At 37.8% G+C, this 20,160-nt stretch overlaps 1 protein-coding gene across 2 annotated transcripts in view; it reads left to right on the plus strand.

The window, feature by feature from the left end:
• Nucleotides 1-1,460: 1,460 nt before the first annotated feature.
• LOC127640371 (A-kinase anchor protein 13-like) overlaps nt 1,461-20,160 on the plus strand; it is a 122,554-nt gene continuing 103,854 nt past the window's right edge. For both annotated transcript variants that reach the window (XM_052122885.1, XM_052122886.1), the window contains exon 1: nt 1,461-1,684. The gene's annotated coding sequence lies outside the window, so the exon portion shown is untranslated. The remainder of the gene's footprint in view (nt 1,685-20,160) is intronic.

Genomic DNA, 20,160 nt, shown 5'->3' on the forward strand with positions numbered 1-20,160 from the left:
TTTAAGATGGATGGCGAGACATTTTAGGTCGGGTGGAATCTGTTATCTCTGATCCAGTTCGTTTGCTGGCTTCCATGGCTGAAGCACGCAGTGTTGTTTGCCTGCAAACTTGTTCAAATCTGGCAACCCGGCGGTGTCGAAATACTATTGGTGATTGGGCAGTGGGCGGGATCACACAGGCCAAAACAAACAGAAATTCCGGCCCAGAATGGAAACTTCAAAGAAGAATATACTGGCTGTAGCATTGTTTTTGGAGAAGGCAGTATTTCAACAGTGCATGTTTCCTAATTCTCTAATGACATATGATGGTCATTTTATGATTTAGTACAGTAAAAACATTACATATAGCACCTTTTATATGTTATGAAATGTCAAATGTGATTTGAATAAACAGAAAATGGTTAACCCTTTTCTAAATTGGTGATTTTGAATAAGTATTATTTGAATTTGTTGCTCAAAAAAGTATTTGCTAAATATTGCCCTATAACTATTGTCCCTATATTTATAATATATCATTATAAACCCCATGGGGCGCTTTAAATACTTTTTTTTTTTTTTTCTAAGAAAAATTATTTTAATCAAAACAACATACCGTTATTATTTCTTTCCACACAAAGTATGTTGCCCCATCAATTAAAAAATAATTAAATAAAAAATCAATCTTGTCAAATTTGTGACCAGAAAAAGAGGACATTTTCCTCAAGGAGTGCATTTAGCCCCGTTATACCGTACACATAGTCAATGTTGTCTCTCAATTAATAAGAAGTTATAAAAACTGCAGGTATTATATATATGCAGATACGGAAATATTTATATTTTCTCTAAAAGTCAATGCGTGAAATTTCATGTCTTATCGTGGCAAGAATGGGCACTGTACTACTGATGTACTACTTTAACTGGCCACAAGAGGTCAGCCAAACTCATTGTTTAACTTTTGTGGGCATTTAATTTAATGTCGAAACAGTAATAGACAGACATCTCATTGTCAATTCGTTTTTTATCTCATTGTCATTTTTTTTATTTATTTTTAAATTTTTTACCAATTCATTGAAAAGCGTCAAACAAACAAACCTAAAAGACACTAGACATATACAACACGGACCTTAATATCATAACCGTGTCAACACACCAACATAGTTAAAGACTAATTATCGAGTTAAACCAAAACATTTAACTTTTTCAATATGCAAAGGAACAGAGGCGACAGAATGTTTTTGAGCCACCTCATTGCTCCAAATACTGCTCCCGAGGGACAACTGGTCCCGCCCTATGAGACAAGCATGCTCTGTTAACGGGAGTCCAGAACGCGTGGAAGAATTGAAGTTGCTGCAGTGCAACAAGTGGCTTGTTTCTCTATATTCAAGGACAACTTTACATCAGCCAAAACTCGTAGCGCAAATTGCAACTTTGTAACAAGTAGTTTAATTCGCGGACTCTTTACATACGTCAAACGCTGTAGCGCATCAGACGTTGCAAACAAGTGGTTTGCTTTGCGAAGTTCGCGGTGGAAGTGCACATCCATACAAGTAGTGGAAAAGAAGGACAGCTCGGCGTGTTTGCGGTTACCAGCGAAAGAGTTGGTATTGTGCCAATGAAGACAATGTTGGATTGTGCTGTTTTGTGAGCGTTTAAAGGAAATGAGAGTGGGAGAACGGAGCGCGCATTGAGCACGGCAGCGTTCGAGGTAAGAGACGCTTGAATTATGAACTTGATTTCTTGTTATTTAATTGTAGTGGACGTTTTTTTAACTTAAAGATGTTAAAATATTTTTTAATTTGAGTAATAATGGCTTATTAGCGGCTAACAATTTGGGGACAAAAAAATGGTTCGGTTCACTTTAAGAGACCACGTTTTGCAATAATTTATTAAATATATGTCGATTTGTTTTGTCTCATCTCTTTGCTCGGTTACCTTGTTTTGTCTGATTTGTGATCTTAAAGGAAGATTTATTTACTTATTCGACAAAAGGACACAATCGACATAATTTATAGAAAACTGGTTTAATTTGAAAACTACTGGGGCGACAGGTGTTTTTTATATCTGTCTGATTTTGATCATAATTTGCCCACCCCAGAAATGAATAGACCAATGGACAGGTTGGACCCCTGCTGAGACAATCATTTACTCCCGTCATGCCATCTCAGATGTTTATGACTTTCTTTCCTTTGTAGAACACAAATGAAGATTTGTTTTAGAAGAATATTTCAGCTCTGTAGTTCCATACAATGCAAGTGAATAGTGGCCCGAACTTTGTCTTTGAAGCTAAAGAAAGCACATAAAGGCAGCATAAATGTAATCCGTTAGACTCCATTGGTTAAATCTATATCTTCAGAAGTGATTTAATTGGTGGTGGTGAGAATATTTAAGTCCTATAAGAAGTTCAGATTACTATATAAATCTCCACTTTCATTTCAACAGTCTTCTTTGGGCTGTTCACGATCTTAATGTATATCACCACCTACTGGTCAGGGCTGGTCAAAGATCGATATTTATAGTAAAAAAGTTTAAATATTGATCTGATTCTTATAGGGTGGCACGGTATACCGGTACTAACGAAATAGCATGATAACAAAAACATTATAATGGTACAATATCATCATGTCGTTAATATTGGTACCATATTAAAGTATGCCATTGCTGCCATTAGCAAAATTGTATGTAATTTGAGAGTTTTGAGATGAAATCAGACCATTTGAAAATAATAATAAAGCCTCTATATGGCCAAGTGTGATCTTTAAACCGCATTAGATAATATAGTCACATGTGCAGCGCCCTACAGTTAAAGAGGTGCCTCTTTGCCCTGTCATCACTCTCCTACACACACACACACACACTACTAATGCTTGATTTTCATGCAGTGTGTCCAATAGTAGCTACAGATTGGTGTCTTTAGTGTATAAACGGCTGTGAACTCACAAATGAACTCTTTCCCCACTGCAAGATTTCAGCTTGCGAGTTGCGGGAAGCTTGATATAATGAACTCTATACAGGAAGAACTTCAAAGATCTTTCAAAATAAAAGTCCCGCTGACATGAGAGCACTATTCAACTGATTACGTGAAATGGAAGACATTACAACAGAAACATTTTACTACTGTGTAAAATATTAGGGCTGCACGATTTGGGAAAAACGTCATATTGCGATTATTGAGGTTAATATTGCGATATGCGATTGCGATATAATAAACAAATGGTATCATGAGTCAGCTTACTTGGTTATCAAGGAAAATGCACAAATAGATTACTGATAATGCTCAAACATACAAACTAGCAACAACAACAACTATAAATGCAGTGTTTTCAAATTAAAATATTTTTACAAAATTAAATAACATCTTTGTATTACTGCAAACTTATTTTATCAATATTACAACTAAATAAAATAGAACAATAAATAAGAACATACAAATTTTGACGAAAATAAAATTGTCCAAACAATCAGGGACATTTAAGCAGGATGTAACATGTACTTTGTATAAACTCTTTTGAAAAGGAAACTGGATATAACAGTGTGGTTCACTCAATCAAACCACTAAAACTGTTGTTGGTGTGTGTGTGTGTGTGTGTGTGTGTGTATATGTGTGTGTGTGTATATATATATATATATATATACATACACACACACACACACACACATTTTATTGTTGTTGTAATTTTAATGTTATTGTTCACTTAAGATTGATGTTATGATGATCTCATCAATGATGCAACATGTTGCGAGCTGCAGACAGCGGGGGTGAGAGACGAGCGTCTCCCGTGTTAGAGTGCGCATCATCAGGCGGAACTTTAAATCTCTCCTGGTTTCGACTCCAGCTCAGATTCTCTTCGCGACTGGTTGAAGCGGCTCTGGCCGCACCGAGAATGACAGTTTTGGAGTTTGTGTTTATTTACATGTCACGCTCCCATATTATATGAACTTTAATTAAGGATAAAATAAAGACATATCGCCAAGCTGTGATCTGTGTTTCCATCAGACACTCGAGCTGCAGACAGTGGGGGTGAGAGACGAGCGTCTCCCGTGTTAAGAGTGCGCATCAGCCGGCAGAACTTTAAATCTCTCCCGGTCTCGACTCCCGCTCAGATTGTGTCTCTTCCGCGGATGGTTGAAGCAGCTTTCACCGCACCGAGAATGATAGTTTTGGAGTTTGAGCTTATTTACATGTCACGCTCCTGTATTATTTTTTACTTTAATTATTGATGAAATTAAGACATATCGCCAAGCTGTGGTCTGTGTTTCTGTGTTATTTTTTCTGGCCACCAGTTCAGTGTCGGTCTGCTCGGCATCCATCTTCACCTGATTTCCACGATGCACACACCAGAAACTGCCACGACATGACCAAACGTGCCACTCCCTAAACTGAGACTGACTGGTCCTTTTTATTAGCGGTGTAGAAAATGGGCAAACAGCTCTTAGAGAGAATATGCTCAAACAGCTCTTAGAGAGAATATGCTGTCACGTCCACACATGCACTTATTTATTTAATAAAATCGCAGCATTTGCCGTCATATAATCGCACAGGCTGACATCGTGATTGCGATATGAGTAATCGTGCAGCACTAATGTGGGGGCAAAAAATGCTCTTGTGCTGACTTTGTCTTTTTTATTTTGTAATATCTGATATAGTTCTTAATTATCTATTATAGTCTTAATACATATTATTGCATTAAACTTGATTTGATAATTTGTATTAAAACATTTATTAAACTCAAGTATTTGACATACACAGATGAGATGGTTTGTTTTGTATGGTTAGAAAAATCAAATCCAGTTAATTTATAACTGGTAGACACTCATTCTTTATTACTGGTAGACCCATACACACAATCTTTATTACTGGGAATCACACACAAACTCATTCTTTATTATTACCATTTTTTCATGTTTAGAATAAAAGTAATACAAAATTAAAATTACAATTATGAAATAACACAAATGGAATTAGGGAATTGTGACAAATTTGTGATGTCATATTTTAGCCACCTACAGCTCTTCACACTTTGGACATTCTCTCAACAGTTTTCACGAGGTGGATCCTGACTTGCTTTTTAAAACGGTATTGGAGTGCCCATGTCTGCTGGACACTGCTTGTCTGCTTTTATTCCCCAAACTGGTCCAACCATCACTTTTAAATAATATTTTTTTTGTAAAGAAATTCATATGTATGCACCATTTCTATTTATCTACAAAATGAATTTTATGCATTAAAGCACAAGCCTTTAAATCAAAAGATTTAGAAATTTATGAGAAACTTAAATTCAGTTAATTGTGTCCAAACTTGTTACTGGAAATGTCATTGTGAAGTAATTTGCATTTGCACATTGAAATAAGTTGGTATCATATCTCTCTGTTCTCTCATGAAATTGTTGTTCATGAAGCCCATCAGCTGTCTTTATGTAAATTGCAAAAACTGGATTGCCTAAGAAATATAATGCTCATCAGATTGAAGTACTCACTAAATGGATCATGAGCTGTTAATGTGTTACTGATCCCTCCTGAGCTGATGAAACTAAAACTGGAGCAGTTGAACGTGAAGTAGAATCAAAGACAAAAGGAGAGTAGACGGTATGTAAACATCATTGTCCCAGGTACTTTGCTATTAGAAATTGTTTGCTTTTGTGTTGAGAGTACACAGTCCTAATTTAGTCTAGAATCTCTTGTTCTTAAGTTTAGAAGCTTTGGAATTCTCAAATTGTGTTTTGCATTGGGCCGTCTCATTCCTTACCTGCCTCTCTTGTTCTTTTAAAGCCTTCTGTACGTTGCACGTTTTGAATTGCCAGTGAAACTCGCCTGTGAAACAGGCCCCCAGATTAAAAATCTAATAACCTCGACAGATTTTTTTAATTTCCTCAATACTTTCAAGATATTCACCTGCTTAATAAACCACACATGAAGAACTGGAATTCTAAAGAAGTCATGGAGGCAGTTTAAGATTCTATTGTTGATCCAAATTTCGGGCTTGTGCCGTCAAACAAAGAAAGTGTCAGCTAATGCTGCTGCAGACAAAGCCACTGCCAAAAGAAATTCAAGAGGGTTCATCTGCAACTCATTACAGAAAATACTGTTTTAGCTTCTTTCTGGTAGATGATTTCTGTGGAGATTTATGCTAAGCAGACTGATTAGAATTGTGTGAGGATTTGTTGTGAAAATCAACATTATGCCACAAATGCTGTCGATTGACCTTAATTTGAATTGGACTTGGAATATTCCTTTAAGTCGAGACAAAAGCCAGATGGATTTCTTTTATGCTACTTGGAGGCAAATGAAGGGAATGTGGTGTACTGTACACAAGACAGTGTTTCAAACTGAAATCCTGAAAAAAAGAATGTTTTCTCAATTGCATTTGGACTAGCAGATCCCATTTGTTAGCTTTTAGTAATCAGAAAGCTCCATGGTTACGCACAGACCCCAGGAAGCCCTAGCTTCCCAATGGACTCCGTTCAGTTTCAATGTTTTCCAGAAGCACAAGGGATTGTGTTGAAATGGTTCTGGATAGATATGTACATAAACATATACCAGCTGTTTTTGCCTTGTCAATGTAGTCTACCTACTAGCTTGCTACTTATAATCAGTTACTGTTCTTTACATTATCGTTTCAGTCAGCGACGGATATCACATGAATCTCGTGGCCTCTTTTTAATAAAGCAGACAGACAGAATCTGCGGCCCTGTTTTCTGATTCAGCACATATTTAAGGAAAGTTCCGCCTCTCTGTGCTGGTTTGGATGAGCAGCTTTCCAAAAAAATATAACCGTTCCCATGAACGTCCATTGCCTGGCCAGCAATGCCAGATATTTTGTGTTTTAGAAGCAGAGCTGCTTGTTATTACTATGTACGAGTCCAACATGCTGTTTCACTTTGAATGATAGAGATTGTTAAGGAATGACATTTGATTAATTGGTTTTAGGAGTCATTTGAAGTATGTTCATATAGTTTGTTTGGGCAAAGAAGCTCAAGAGGTTTTCTGCCTCCTTGTTCTATTGCAGTTCTGTGGAAGACCACGTAAATTAGTGTTTTGCCTCCTGTTGGCCCCCATCACCCCCCAAGGGTTGCTGTGCAAAGTTATTTTTCATCTATTGAAGGAAACTGTAATGTGTTTTAAAGCTGGAGAGTGTAATACTATCGATGTTAAAATACTTTCTCCTATCTCAGCCAAGTATGCATAGACAACTATATGTGAACCATTTGTAGGTAGAGCTATCTGAAAAGTAAGTATGGCAATCGTAAGGAATTGTAATGATTCTGATTCCAATTCCTCTTAATTATTCTGGGTTTTTTTTAACACTTCAATTAAGGATTCACAGTTTTGAAATATGATTTAAAATTCACTTTAAATAATTTCACATTATTTAGTGCCTTGAGCATTCTGTTTGCTAATGATGGGCTCATATCTGATTACAACAGAGCAGAAATAGATTTCAACAGAGCAGATATAGACTAACAAATCAGAAAGAAATATAATTCTTGCAAAAAATGTTTACATAGACTTTAATGACTTTTAAAAAACCTTTTTAGAGGCATAAATTCAATCCAATAATTGGTCCTAACTTTGTTTATTAAGATTTTTAATGTAAAATAATCACTGCCTGATTTATGTCTCAGAAGTACACTGGTCGCACTAGATTTTAAAGAACTGACTGAGTAATTCTTTTGGGAATCGAACTATGCTGGAGGCACTGTGTTTCGCAATATAGATTTGGCAAAATATTTCTATGGTATTTTAGTAAGATGTTCAATCCGCATCGGCAGAAATTGGCACTTTCAGGAACCATTAATGGAACCAAAAAGCCAAATTTCATACAGTTCAGGTATTATAAAATAAAATGGAACCGTTTCTAAAAAGAACCGGTTCTTGGTTCTCAGACCTACGGAAAATGTACACCTTGTTGTTTAAGCAGCCTGACACAACAACATTGGTTTAACCAATGTCTATAGTTTGAGGCAGCAAACTACAGTGTCTGTTTGGGTGACCAATAGAAGATTGGGGGTGTGTGGAAGACCTATTTGAAAACTGTAAAATAAAAATAGAATTCTGTTTAGTGACGCCAGTTATGCAGAACTGACACATTTCACCCATAAGATAATTTTTTTACTTTACATGTTATGCAATTAAAATGAGCTTTTGAAAGATACTTATGACTCAACTTTACCAGTGAAGTCACCTGCCACCGTCCTTCTTGCTTGAGAGAATCTAAACAAGAGGCTTGTTATGCTACAGTATAAGCATTATGTAATTTCTCAGCAGAGAATAACTAGTTGGTTTGTCAGCTGTAAGCAAAGATTGAAAGTTCCTCATTAGTAGCTTAAATTTGTGGATGACTGACATGTGCAGAAGGATACATTTTCTCTAAGGCTGTATGTGCATTTGTGCTTTCAAGACTATTAGCAGACACTTCGCTTTGTTGTCGTACACCTGCCGAGTGGCCTGCCTCTCCTCTTTCTGTAGTGTAAGCTTTTATCTGTTATCTACCCTGGGGTCATCAGTGCTTTGTGAGGTCTGCAGAACTGGTTTACTTAATAGCACCAGACAGACATATCTGATTTGATTTTGGCGCTCCAAACGGGAGATGATTAGTGATTTGATTTGAGAGTGAACAAGTCCAGGCCCACATTATGGAAGCAAAAAGGGTTTCAAATGTGGTTTCACATTGAATAAGTTATCATTGTAATTTCAACCATCTAAAAAATTACATTCATAAAATAAGGTTGCTCATTAATCAAGCCATGCTGCAGCCACACCCCCATATCTTAGCCACGGCCAACTCTCTTTGCCAGTCACATGTTGGCATCCAATTATATGCATTGGATGAATCATATAATTGAATATGACTAACCTTATGGAACAGGCTGGGCCTCATTCAAACATTTACCAGTTTTAATGGTGCTGTGAGTCTTGCCGGTTTCCTGTAAGGACTGTAGTACGTTGCTGTCAGTTATGGTGACTGGAAAAGATATTTATCGCAGATTTGAAAGGCAGCTTCTATGGTGGTGTTGATGATTATCACTATGCTGATATGCAAATCCACGCCTTGGGTTTTCCCTTTTTCAAAATCAACGTGTAAAGTAAATTAATTATAATTTTTTTAAATAGCGAGTTTGCATTAAAAGTTGCACTCAATCATTTTATAGATAGATCCTGTGTTGTGCCTTGCCAATATGGTAGCCATTCTGGACTTTTATCGACACAGCTTTGCAGTTGCAGTATCACCCAAAAGTAATACTTTTCCATTACCAATGCCTCTAGAAAATTGCTAATTTTCTTGGACAGTCAATTAAGCAAATGGGTAGCTTTTTCAGTAGGAGGTACTTTTTCAGAGTTTAACCAATAAAATATATGATGCCTTTACACATTCTTTAAAGGTGATTAAAAACATACACCTCATATTCTGAAATGCATAACGTATATGATCATGCATTTGTTTTCGTATCTCGTATCACTTCTCGTTTGTACGCTCTGTTTTCAAACGTTATTTGGAGTCCAGGCAGTGTCGTCGTGGTGCTTGTCATTGAGTTGGCAATGCTAACACTAGGGTACTGGAACTCTCGGGAAATAACATGCCCACGTCCTGTGTGATCATGTCTGGGACTAAAAGATTTTCCACATTGTCCTCTGCTGTGTGGAATGACATCAGAATCAAACATTTATTTGGACTTGTCCTTTACAGTAAATATAACTATATTTATTATTTGGGTGTGGGTTTGAATCTTTAAAGATTTAATCTTCCTTATCTACCAAATGTTGAAAATTGCCCATAATGAGACTTCTTTTATAGTTCACTTGACTCACTAAGCAGCAAGCCAGTGTAGTCACTTCTTCCTAGGATGCCAAAATATGCAATCAAATTCCCTTTGATCTGTCAAAAGCTATGTTCAGCTACTGTCAGTCCAAATGTTTTTTTGTGTGTATCCGATCGGAATTCGATCTTCATGATTGACTGTATCCACTGAGTTTCGCTAGCTTGCAACTTATCAGATCCGATTTGTGTGTCCCATGGCTATCACCATTTTCTGACATATTTGCACTGCTTTTGCAATGTTGCTGTGTCAGTATGCAAAAAGTTGGATGGGTACAGGAATAGAGATTTAAGCTTATAACATGGCGATGTGTAGCTGCAGCTCTGGACTACACCTTATGAGGAAGCGGCAGAGACCGAGGAGGCTGACATGCGGCACTTTATTTTCTGCTGCCGTGTCTGCCGGTATAATTGTTCAAAATGTTGTGTGGATAGACTTGCATTGACTGGTGGGCTCGTGTGGTAGCCACCTTTGATGAAATGATGTGACTGTCGAACTTCAGAATGCATGTGGGAAGATTGCAGTAATGATATTCTCAGCTAGACCGTCACTCTGCCACCACACAGCTTATTTCCACCATGACTGCCAGCATGTTTCCAGCTACAATGTGTGACGTATAACGTGACTGTAGTGTGAAAAAGTGACATACGGCAAAAAGCCACTTGAGATCTGATCCGAGCTGTCGGACTGAAATGGATTTCCGAATGGAAATTTGATTTGAATAGGATTTCAAACCATATATGAAAATTGCTTTAAATAGATTAGTAAAAATATGACTTAATGTGATTTTTTTTAATTTTTTTTGGGCTGTTCAGACTTGCTTAATATGATATGATTCCAGTCAGATATAGTTGAAGTCATTAAAACTAATTTTTTAACCACTCCACAGATTTAATATTATTTAACTATAGTTTTGGCAAGTCGTTTAGGACATCTACATTGTGCAAGCTATGGGAACAAAGATCTGAAACAAAAATGTAACTGAATGGCCATTTTTATGTTTGGAGGAAAAAGGGTGAGGCTTTCAAGCCAAAGAACACCATCCCAACTGTTAAGCATGAGGGTGGCAGCATCATGTTGTGGGGGTGCTTTGCTGCAGGAGGGACTGGTGCACTTTACAAAATAGATGGCATCATGAGGAAGGAAAATTATGTGGATGTATTGAAGCATCAGCCAGGAAGTTAAAGCTTGGTCACAAATGGGTCTTCCTCAATGGACAATGACCCCAAGCATACCTCCAAAGTTGTAGCAAAATGGATTAAGGACAACAAAGTCAAGATATTGAAGTGGCCATCACAAAGCTCTGACCTCAATCCGCTAGAAAATTTGTGGGCAGAACAGAAAAAGTGTTTGCAAGCAAGGAGGCCTTCAAACCTGACTCTGTTACACCAGTTCTGTCTGGAGGAATGGGCCAAATATCCAGCAACTTATTGTGAGAAGCTTGTGGAAGGCTACCCAAAATGTTTGGCCCAAGTTAAACCATTTAAAGATGATGCTACCAAATACTAACAAAGTGTATGTAAACTTATGACCCACTGGATATGTGATGAAAGGCATAAAAGCTGAAATAAATCACTCGCTCTATTATTCTGAAATTTCACATTCTTAAAATAAAGTAGTGATCCTAACTGACCTGACAGGGAATGTTTTCTATGATTAAATGTCAGGAATTTAAATGTATTTGGCTAAGGTGTATGTAAACTTCTGACTTCAACTGTACTGTATGCACAAAAATCGGATTTACACTGACAGTCTGAAAATAGCCTAAATGTTCATATATTAGCACTTTAAACAACACACATGACAGGACTGTATTCACGTCATAAAAGGTTTAACTGTCATACTGTATTGTGATGACACAATTCTACATAAAATCATTGTTCTGCTTTGCAAAAGTCTGAGAGAGGAAAAAAAAGGAATTTTAATACTTCAGATTGTAGAGACATCTCAGTTTCTCTTACTACCTCTTTTGCCATCAAATCAAATGTTCTAAAGTCACTGATTTGGCCATTTTGCAGACCACCAATTTTTTTATTTTTTATATGCAGATATTAAGTATTAAAAGTTTGTACACTTGTACATCACATAATGCAACTTGTTTAAGGAATCTTTATCTGACTGGGAAATGGATATATCTGATAACGATGACGTCTTTGTTGTCATGTGACACAATCATGTGATCCATTCAACCAAAACATTCAAGATGGCAGCCCATGTTTTAGTGGTGCAGTTGTGCCCGTTATTATCTTTGATAGCGTTGTTAAAGATAAATGTTACTTTGTACAGCATTAACACTGCATTCCTTCAAAGGCAACAGGAAGTTTACGCAGAATTAGAATCTGGTGATGGAACACAAGGAAAAAGGTGTTTCTGGCCATACATGGAACAGTGATTTTACGCATGTGCAGTAAGGGGATTTAAGCGTTTTCATATGTTTCAGTGTGGATGAGCAACTTTCAAAACAATTGAAAATGGCAGTGTGGCGGAGAGCATTTAGAAAACCAAAATGCCGTTTTCAAATGCATCTGAATGCATGTGTGTGCGCATGTGTCTTTGGATTGCAGGTTTTGGAAAGTGCCCAATTTAAAGTTTGGTGTGGTGGAAGTTCCAAACAGTTAAAATCACTTTGCACCTTTACCTGGAATATACTGTGGGTCACATTCCCCTTGTGGAATCGGTCTGTCAGAATTTTTCTAAATGAGTTTTTCTTTGGCCTTGGAACGGAGTACGTCTAGTTGATTTCTAAAGTTATAGCAAGACAACAAACCAATGTCTACTCTCAATAAATTGTAAATTGTCCTCCAACCTACCATTTAAGCTAAATATTTCCACCAGCCCACATTTAAGTCTAACTATGATCAGGGTAGTTTCCCAAGTTGTATATTCCTTATATTATCACTATGTCTGTTTCCTTTAAAACACTAACAGCACAGATGTCCGTTCACTCTCGTAATCCCATTTCGGGATAATAAAAGTAGATTAAAACAGACTTTTTATATTTTATAAAAGAGATTACAGATTAAAAGTCTTTGTTATTGTTCTTTTAAGATCCTTTTATTTGAACCGATGTTGCATTTGCACTTTTTCAGGAACTGGTATGTGTACCTCTTATAAGGAATGGTGCCATCTTAAAGCAATAGTACCCAAAAATATATTTCATTTACTCACCCCCATGTTGTTGCTAACTTGTGTAACTGACTTACTTTCATTAGTGGAACACAATAATCTAATGGCTTCTCTTTTCCATGCAATAAAAGTGAAAAAGCACGGGGGCTATTAAGCTCTAAAATTACAAACACTAATTATTACGAAAATAAATTACTAAAAGTAGTCCATATGAATCGTTTGCTATATTTCATGTCTTCTGAGTCATATTATTGCTTTGAGTGACGAACAATACAATATTAAGTTCTTCTCAAAGGTTGTATCGACTAAAAAAAATTTACACACAGACTTCAAATGCTAAAGGTTCGTTTGTGTCTCATGTCCAAGCATCATTTACGTCAATGGTGCAGTCTTTGATTTTAGAGCTACAGCGGAGTAGCAGATTTTCAGTGCGTGACAAATTTTCGATCAACTCGTCATACTCCTATGACATTATAAGTCTTTGAAAATAGCACCTGAGTCTTATGAATAACTTCTATGGTGATATTTTTGCCATTTTGAGCTTGAAATGACATGAGAGTGGGTGAATGATGACAGATTTTTTTCATTTTTGGTTAACTATTCCTTTAATGTAGACACCAGTGAGAGGCTAACAGGAAGCAGTGGAATGTTGTCTTTAAAAGCCACGAGCACCAGACAAGAATGCTGTGGCAGTTCGATATAATTGTTTGCAGCTCTGTCTTTAAAAGTTTCCAAATTGTGTACAAACATGCAGCATGCGGCCATCTTCTCTGCTGGTCCTTTGACATCAGGAGTTGTGGCACTTCTTACACACTAACAACAAAGGCAGTGTTTTTCAGTCAGCAAATGTCGACTGCTAATTAATTTATCATATAATCTGTGGTTTCTGTATAAATATTAAGACTAACTGCAGTTAAATGTTATGCTTTTGCATGTCATGGATGGCAAATTATCGAAGTTCATTGACCCCACTAGTTTTGGGTGTTGCTGGTTTGGCGTTATTGTGCGCTCAGACAGGGCTTGTTTACTAACAATGGCTTATTAAGCCCCATCTTTAAACACTCCTCTAGTGCACCCCTGTGGCCTTCAATTGGCTTATAGCTGTTGTTTCACAATGGCTCTTTCTCCATCACAGAGGGGCCCACCTTTCAGTTTCATCTCACTCGGTGTGGCACAACTTAATTTACTCTGCTCTGTACTTCCTGATTGTCTGTCAGTTGTTTATCAAAAACTAAATGTGCATTTTAGTTATGATTATTTGGCAAATCAGTTTCTAATATGCATGTGTAATAGAGCTGTTCATTCATGACATCAATTTGCAGGCCAATAGGGGTGGGAAAAAATAGAGATTTTTTTTTTTTTCTGCTGCATCACAATCTTCTCTTTGCTGTTGTACATGAAACTGGTGTTGAGCGGGTAGAATTCAATGAAGCTGTCAGCTGAGGACATGTGAGGCATCTGTCTCAAACTAGAGACTGTGATGTACTTATCCTCTTGTTTAGTTGTACATCTGGGCCTTCCACATCTCTTTCCGTCCTTGCTAAAGTCAGTTGTTCTTTGTCTTTGAAGACTGAAGTGTACACATTTTTATGAAACCTTCAAGCATCGTATAGCCTTCATTCCTCAAAACAATGATTGACTGATGAGTTTCTAGAGAAAGCTGTTTCGTTTTTGCCATTTTTGACCTAATATTGACCTTAAGATATGCCAGTATATTGCATACTATGGCAACTCAAAAACAAACACAAAGACCATGTTAAGCTTAATTTAACGAACCAAATAGCTTTCGACTGTGTTTGATATAATTGCAAGTGATTTTCGAGGACCAAATTAGCAATTTAGCATGATTACTCAAGGATAAGGTGTTGGATTTATGGCTGCAGGAAATGGGGTCTGTCTAGATTTGATCAAAAATTACTTTTTTCAAATAGTGATGGTGCTGTTTTTTTACATCAGTAATGCCCTGACTTATATGAATGCCACTTTGGTGAATTAACGTACAGATTTACTTCCAAAACAGCAAAATCTGTACATTATTCCAAACTTTTGGCCGCCAGTGTATATTTATGGCAACTGGTTGGTAAATGTTTAGATTTCACTCATCCGTGTGTTAGGGCTGGGCGGTATGGCCAAAATTGTTATCATGATAATCTTTTTCATATTGTTCTATATCGATATCTATCACGATATACATTTACACATTGCATTTTCTTTTTCAAAGTTGACGGAAGAAAAGAAGAAAAAATAAATTCTAAACAATCAGAATAGTCTCTAACAAAAACTGCACAGGGGTCCAGAGATGTCCAAAGCAGTGGGGTCTGCGGGATCTTTTACCAATTTTACTGTCTTTTACCGTTTATCAATTGAAAATGAATGTTAAAAGATCATCTGTTTGTCCTGAAGCATAGTGACAGCAGTCCAGTATTTGTTGGAATATTTTTACATTAAAATGAAATATTTTTTTTTATATTTCTTTATATTCAGATAACCAAGTATGGGGCATAGAAGCCCTTGTGACTGTGGAATGATGCTGAATGTGGGTTCAGGTGTATCCCAAGAGAAAATTTAGAAAAAGTTTAAAATAAAACAATTAAAAAAACATTTGTATATTTTCATTAAAGTGAGAGACTAGTTTACCAGCTAGTAATTTTAGTCTTTCCTTATCTATTCCATACATCTAATTAATTTTTTACAAAATTAGAAGAGGCAATGCATGCGGAGCGGGACAGGGCAGAGATGATGCATGTTTGTTGCTGGAGAACAATATTCAAGCTTACAGCACAGAAAGATCAGAGCTGCTGTCCACATCACTGTTGTTCTGTCACACAACCATTGTCATGAAGTCTTGCGGTGCGGATGGACTCAATCTGACGTAACCTAATTGTTAGCAAGGCAGCTAGCATTAGCAAGTTCATCCAGTCTGACCCTACGTTACCACTGGCACATTTTGAGCAAAGCTGAGAGTGTTTTCAATTCATTCTTATGAAAGCCGAGCGTCATGCTCGCAAGGTGGATCGCAGGATTGGCAGCAGTGCGGAAACAAGCTCTCTCCTAGTGCTGTGAGAGCCTTTTGAGCGGATTTAGTCCGCCCCAGTTGAAACGCAGTCTGAGAAAGCCGAACTGCTTGTGTTTTAGCAACAGGCAGCGAATATCGAAAATTCCTCAAAAGCTTATCGTGGATTTTCTTTATCGTGATATCGATATAGTTTTATCGCCCAGCCCTACCGTTTGTAGTATTTTGGTAAACACATTTCTTTTAAAGTTTACCTGTTGGTTAAAGGGTTGGTGGCTGCTAAGCAAAATCCTGCACTGGATGGAGAACGACAAAATAAAATTAAATAAAAAATAAACAGCAACTGAGTTTGTCAGGCTCCCTGTATATCAAGCTAATGAGAGCTGGCTTTGGAGAGAAGTGGAAGCTTGGCTTTCACTGTTTAAAGATGGATGATGGTTAAACAGTCACCCAGTCTAACCACCTACAGGGAATGGAAAGATCTCTTCTTGCTTTAAGCTGCTGGAGGGGCCCCATTTGACATGCTGTTACAGCTTTCTTAGGAAGTTTGGATGCTGCTTTTTTGAATAACTGCTTGATTCTACTGCGTTTTTGCTTGTACGTCAGGAGTTTTCGGGATATTTAGTGCTTGCTAGGGGTTGAAGAAAGTTGGAGTTTAGTGTGTTACACCACAAGACTGGTCAACTTCCATGCCCTGGTTAAGGTTTTCAATTTCAACTACACCATCATATAGAGACATCATATAGTGTCCCACAGCGACCCTACCCTTAACCTTGGTAGCAGCAAATGCGAATCTCACAAATATGGCGGAACGAGGTTTATAGTCTACCCATAATCACTTTTGTCCAGTTGTCTGCTCTCCATTTTGACTGCCTGGCCCCCATCATGTCTCTTTGGAGGGGCTTTGTGTTTGGTGTGAGGCCAGTCGCTCCTGCACTGACCCGTTCAGGGGGGCTGTAAAACAATCTACTGGTTAAACTTCAAACTCTGTCAAACCCCCCTTCCCTCAGTTCTGTTCACACAAACACATGCACACAAGCCAAAGCCTATGATCTTTTGTTTTATCTAAACCTGAGAGGCTGTGCATAACCTCTGTCAGAGTCTTGAACATGTTATCATTTTCCAATGCTCCTTTTTTGTATCCATTCTGCTCGCATCTCTTGCTTGTCAGCAATAGTGTTCAGTAGAAGTCTTCACTGGAAACCATTATATTTTCCCTTCGGGCTGGCTAGTGGTACGTTAATTCTTTGGAACGTCACATTCTTATGTTACATAGAAGTGTGGTGTTAGCTTGCAGGCTTTCACTCTTGCTAATATGCCTGAGCTGGTTTTGTTTGTTCGTTGGCATGGTGACTTCGTCTGCACAGCAGCTGACTGCTGTGACTCCAGGAAATTGAATTTTATTAATATATATTCTAAAAGCATTATGTAACACATTCTTTTTTGCAATATTCAGTGATCTGATTCTGCACAAAAAGATCAAAAAGATAATTCTAAGGCCAGGTAATTACTAATACATTTGCTTTTAAAAACGCATTTATTTCACTCATCCATGCTGGAATGGCATTTTCCTCCACCGGAAATGCAGTGTTTCTAAAACGCTCTACATTTCCTCATAGTTAGGAAAACAAAGACTTAAGGAAACTGAAAACTGAGATTTTAATCGAGAACTGATTTGTGTGGATGTGACCTGAGTCGAACATAAAAGCGTTGGAGCTGTGATGTAATCAAGATCCTTAATTTCTTCAGAAATTGTTGCCAGAACTGTGATCTAGCGGTCAATGCGGTCATATTGGTGAATATTTGATACTGTGAAATATTAAATCGTGACCTGTTACAATAACCAGCCCTATTAAATAAGATTAATTGTTGATTATTATTATGAAATCATGCCTGATTTGTAGAACTGTAAATACCTCCTACTTATAGCCATGTTTTGTGCTTGTTTGATAATACCGACAACCATGACCTCCGTAATCAGAGCCATCAAACTCTGAAACAGTCTCCATGGTGGCACAGCATCTGCCTATCTGTGCTCTGTGTTGCAGTGTGTGTGTTCTGCAAAGATTAAATACCCTCTTAAATGGGGGGTAGAGTTACTTTGCCTCACCACCACAAGTTTTTGTGATGGTGGATACAATGTTTCGCTATGGTAACATTTGCATGATTTGCCATGTGACTTTTTATAAAACATTGTGTTTTTTTTTTTTTTTTTCATAATGCCTGTGGACTTGGACCTTAAAGTTGAAGGTTAGATGTTACGTAAACCATTGCGTTTTGACACTGGCTTGTGTTTTTAAATGCCAGAGTCAGATTATTAGTCCTTCATGGATATTTTTTCTTCTGTTGGTTTCTCTCTCTCTCTCCCCTGAATGGAGAAAAGCTTGACTTGTTTGCACTACAAAGCCTAACTGAATTTCCCAAGGGGATGTTCCACAGGGAGGACAACACATGCTACATCCTGTTCGGGTCACGGGGTCATGAGGGCCCTATCGACCCCCATCCCCCAACTTGCATGTGGTACAATGACTGGAGAGTGACTCCCCGGCCGTTGCGGCAGGCTCCCGCAAATTAACGCAAGGCCCTGTTGTGCAGATTTTTCATGCATTCCTCCGGCATGACTCTGGCATGCACATTTAAACTGTGTGCCGTTAAGCTGCCTCATTCCAATCCTAGAGCCAACGCTGCCTCTCTGTGTATGCTGCAGCCATTTGATTTAAAACCCTTGTCTATGGAATATTAGCGTACTACTTACTGAGACTTGGACACGGAGTATTGTTTTTAAGAAAATATATTTGTACGTTTTATGCAGCATTAAAACATTTTGACCAGTTTCACACTAAATTGTTGTCACATAACTTCATGAGGGATTCCTTGGATCTGGGAGGTGTCAGGGAATTTGAAAATTAAGATTTCAAGTCCTGGTATATTAATGAAAATTAGGTACATTTTCAAAGTCTTGGACATATCTATAGCAAATTTGAAAAGATTCAAGTCATAGTGGGCTCTAATACATTTATGCTCTTGAATTAAAAGTGTCTAGTCTTTATGATTAAACCCCCCCCACAACATTAGTATTCCAAATTATTGCAAAAATAATGGGTAAGTCATGGAAAAATTCATTGGTCAAATGGTGTGGGAACCCTGCCTTACAATGTTACATTTAATTCAGCTAGTGTTGTCCAGTTAACATCCCAGAAATGCAAAAAATATTTTGCATTTAATTTTTTGTATTAAAATTGTCATGGTACTATGCTATATCAAACAAAGCCCTTGAGCTGCAAAAGTTCAAATGACTCCTGAAGTTGCTATGGGGGAACAAAATAAAAATGGAAAAAACGTCTGTTACATACGTAACCGTGATTCCCTGAGGGGAAAGAGATGCGATGTATGATCGCTATGGGACACCGTCCGATTGTCACTGTCTGAGTATTCAGCCCTTACAATCACACCAATTTATTGGCTGATGGCGCTTAAGCAACACCCCCTTGGGATCTATGTCACAAACTCCATAAAAGTGCTCGCTCTTGCACCATCGAGTCAGATTTTCTGCAAAAGGCACAAGCCTGTTCAGCTGCTAGAAATTATGCTAGAGATTATATTATCCCTTTTGTATAACTCGAGCTGCAAATGATCGCTATGGGAACGAATACATTCACACCATGTGAACTGTAGCTGCCAACTGTGTAAATCTGTGTGGCAAGCATATAGCAGCGCACATGGAAGCTAAAGCATCTGAATAAAAAAGGAATTATGCATTTACTCCTGTTCCAACAGAGAACCTTGGAAGCAGGAGTCAATCCCTCATCCAGGTAATAAAATCTAACAAATGTATGCAGAGTGGACCACCCTGCCACCATACAAAAGTCCTTCAATGATGCACCTCTAGCCAAAGCCCATGAGGATGCCATGCTCCTCGTAGCATGGGCTCGAATACCCGAAGGCGAAGGTAAACGACTTGCTTCGTAAGCATCCGAAATTGCATTAATATGCCAATGAGATTGTCTATGCTTGTAAAGGAAACACTCAGTTGCGGCCACCAAAGCGCACAAACAACTGTTCCGACTTACGCCATTGGTTAGTACGGTCAACATAAACTCGCAGTGCCTGAACTGGGCAAAGAATATGTAACCTTTCATGCTCCTCCGACTCAAATGTGGGAGGAGAGAAAGCCTGAAAATTAATGTGAGCGAAACAACATAGAAGGAACCTTGGGCAATTAACCCAAAC

The sequence above is a fragment of the Xyrauchen texanus genome, chromosome 49 (genome assembly GCF_025860055.1).
Source record: "Xyrauchen texanus isolate HMW12.3.18 chromosome 49, RBS_HiC_50CHRs, whole genome shotgun sequence".
In the NCBI taxonomy this organism is placed as follows: Eukaryota; Metazoa; Chordata; class Actinopteri; order Cypriniformes; family Catostomidae; genus Xyrauchen; species Xyrauchen texanus.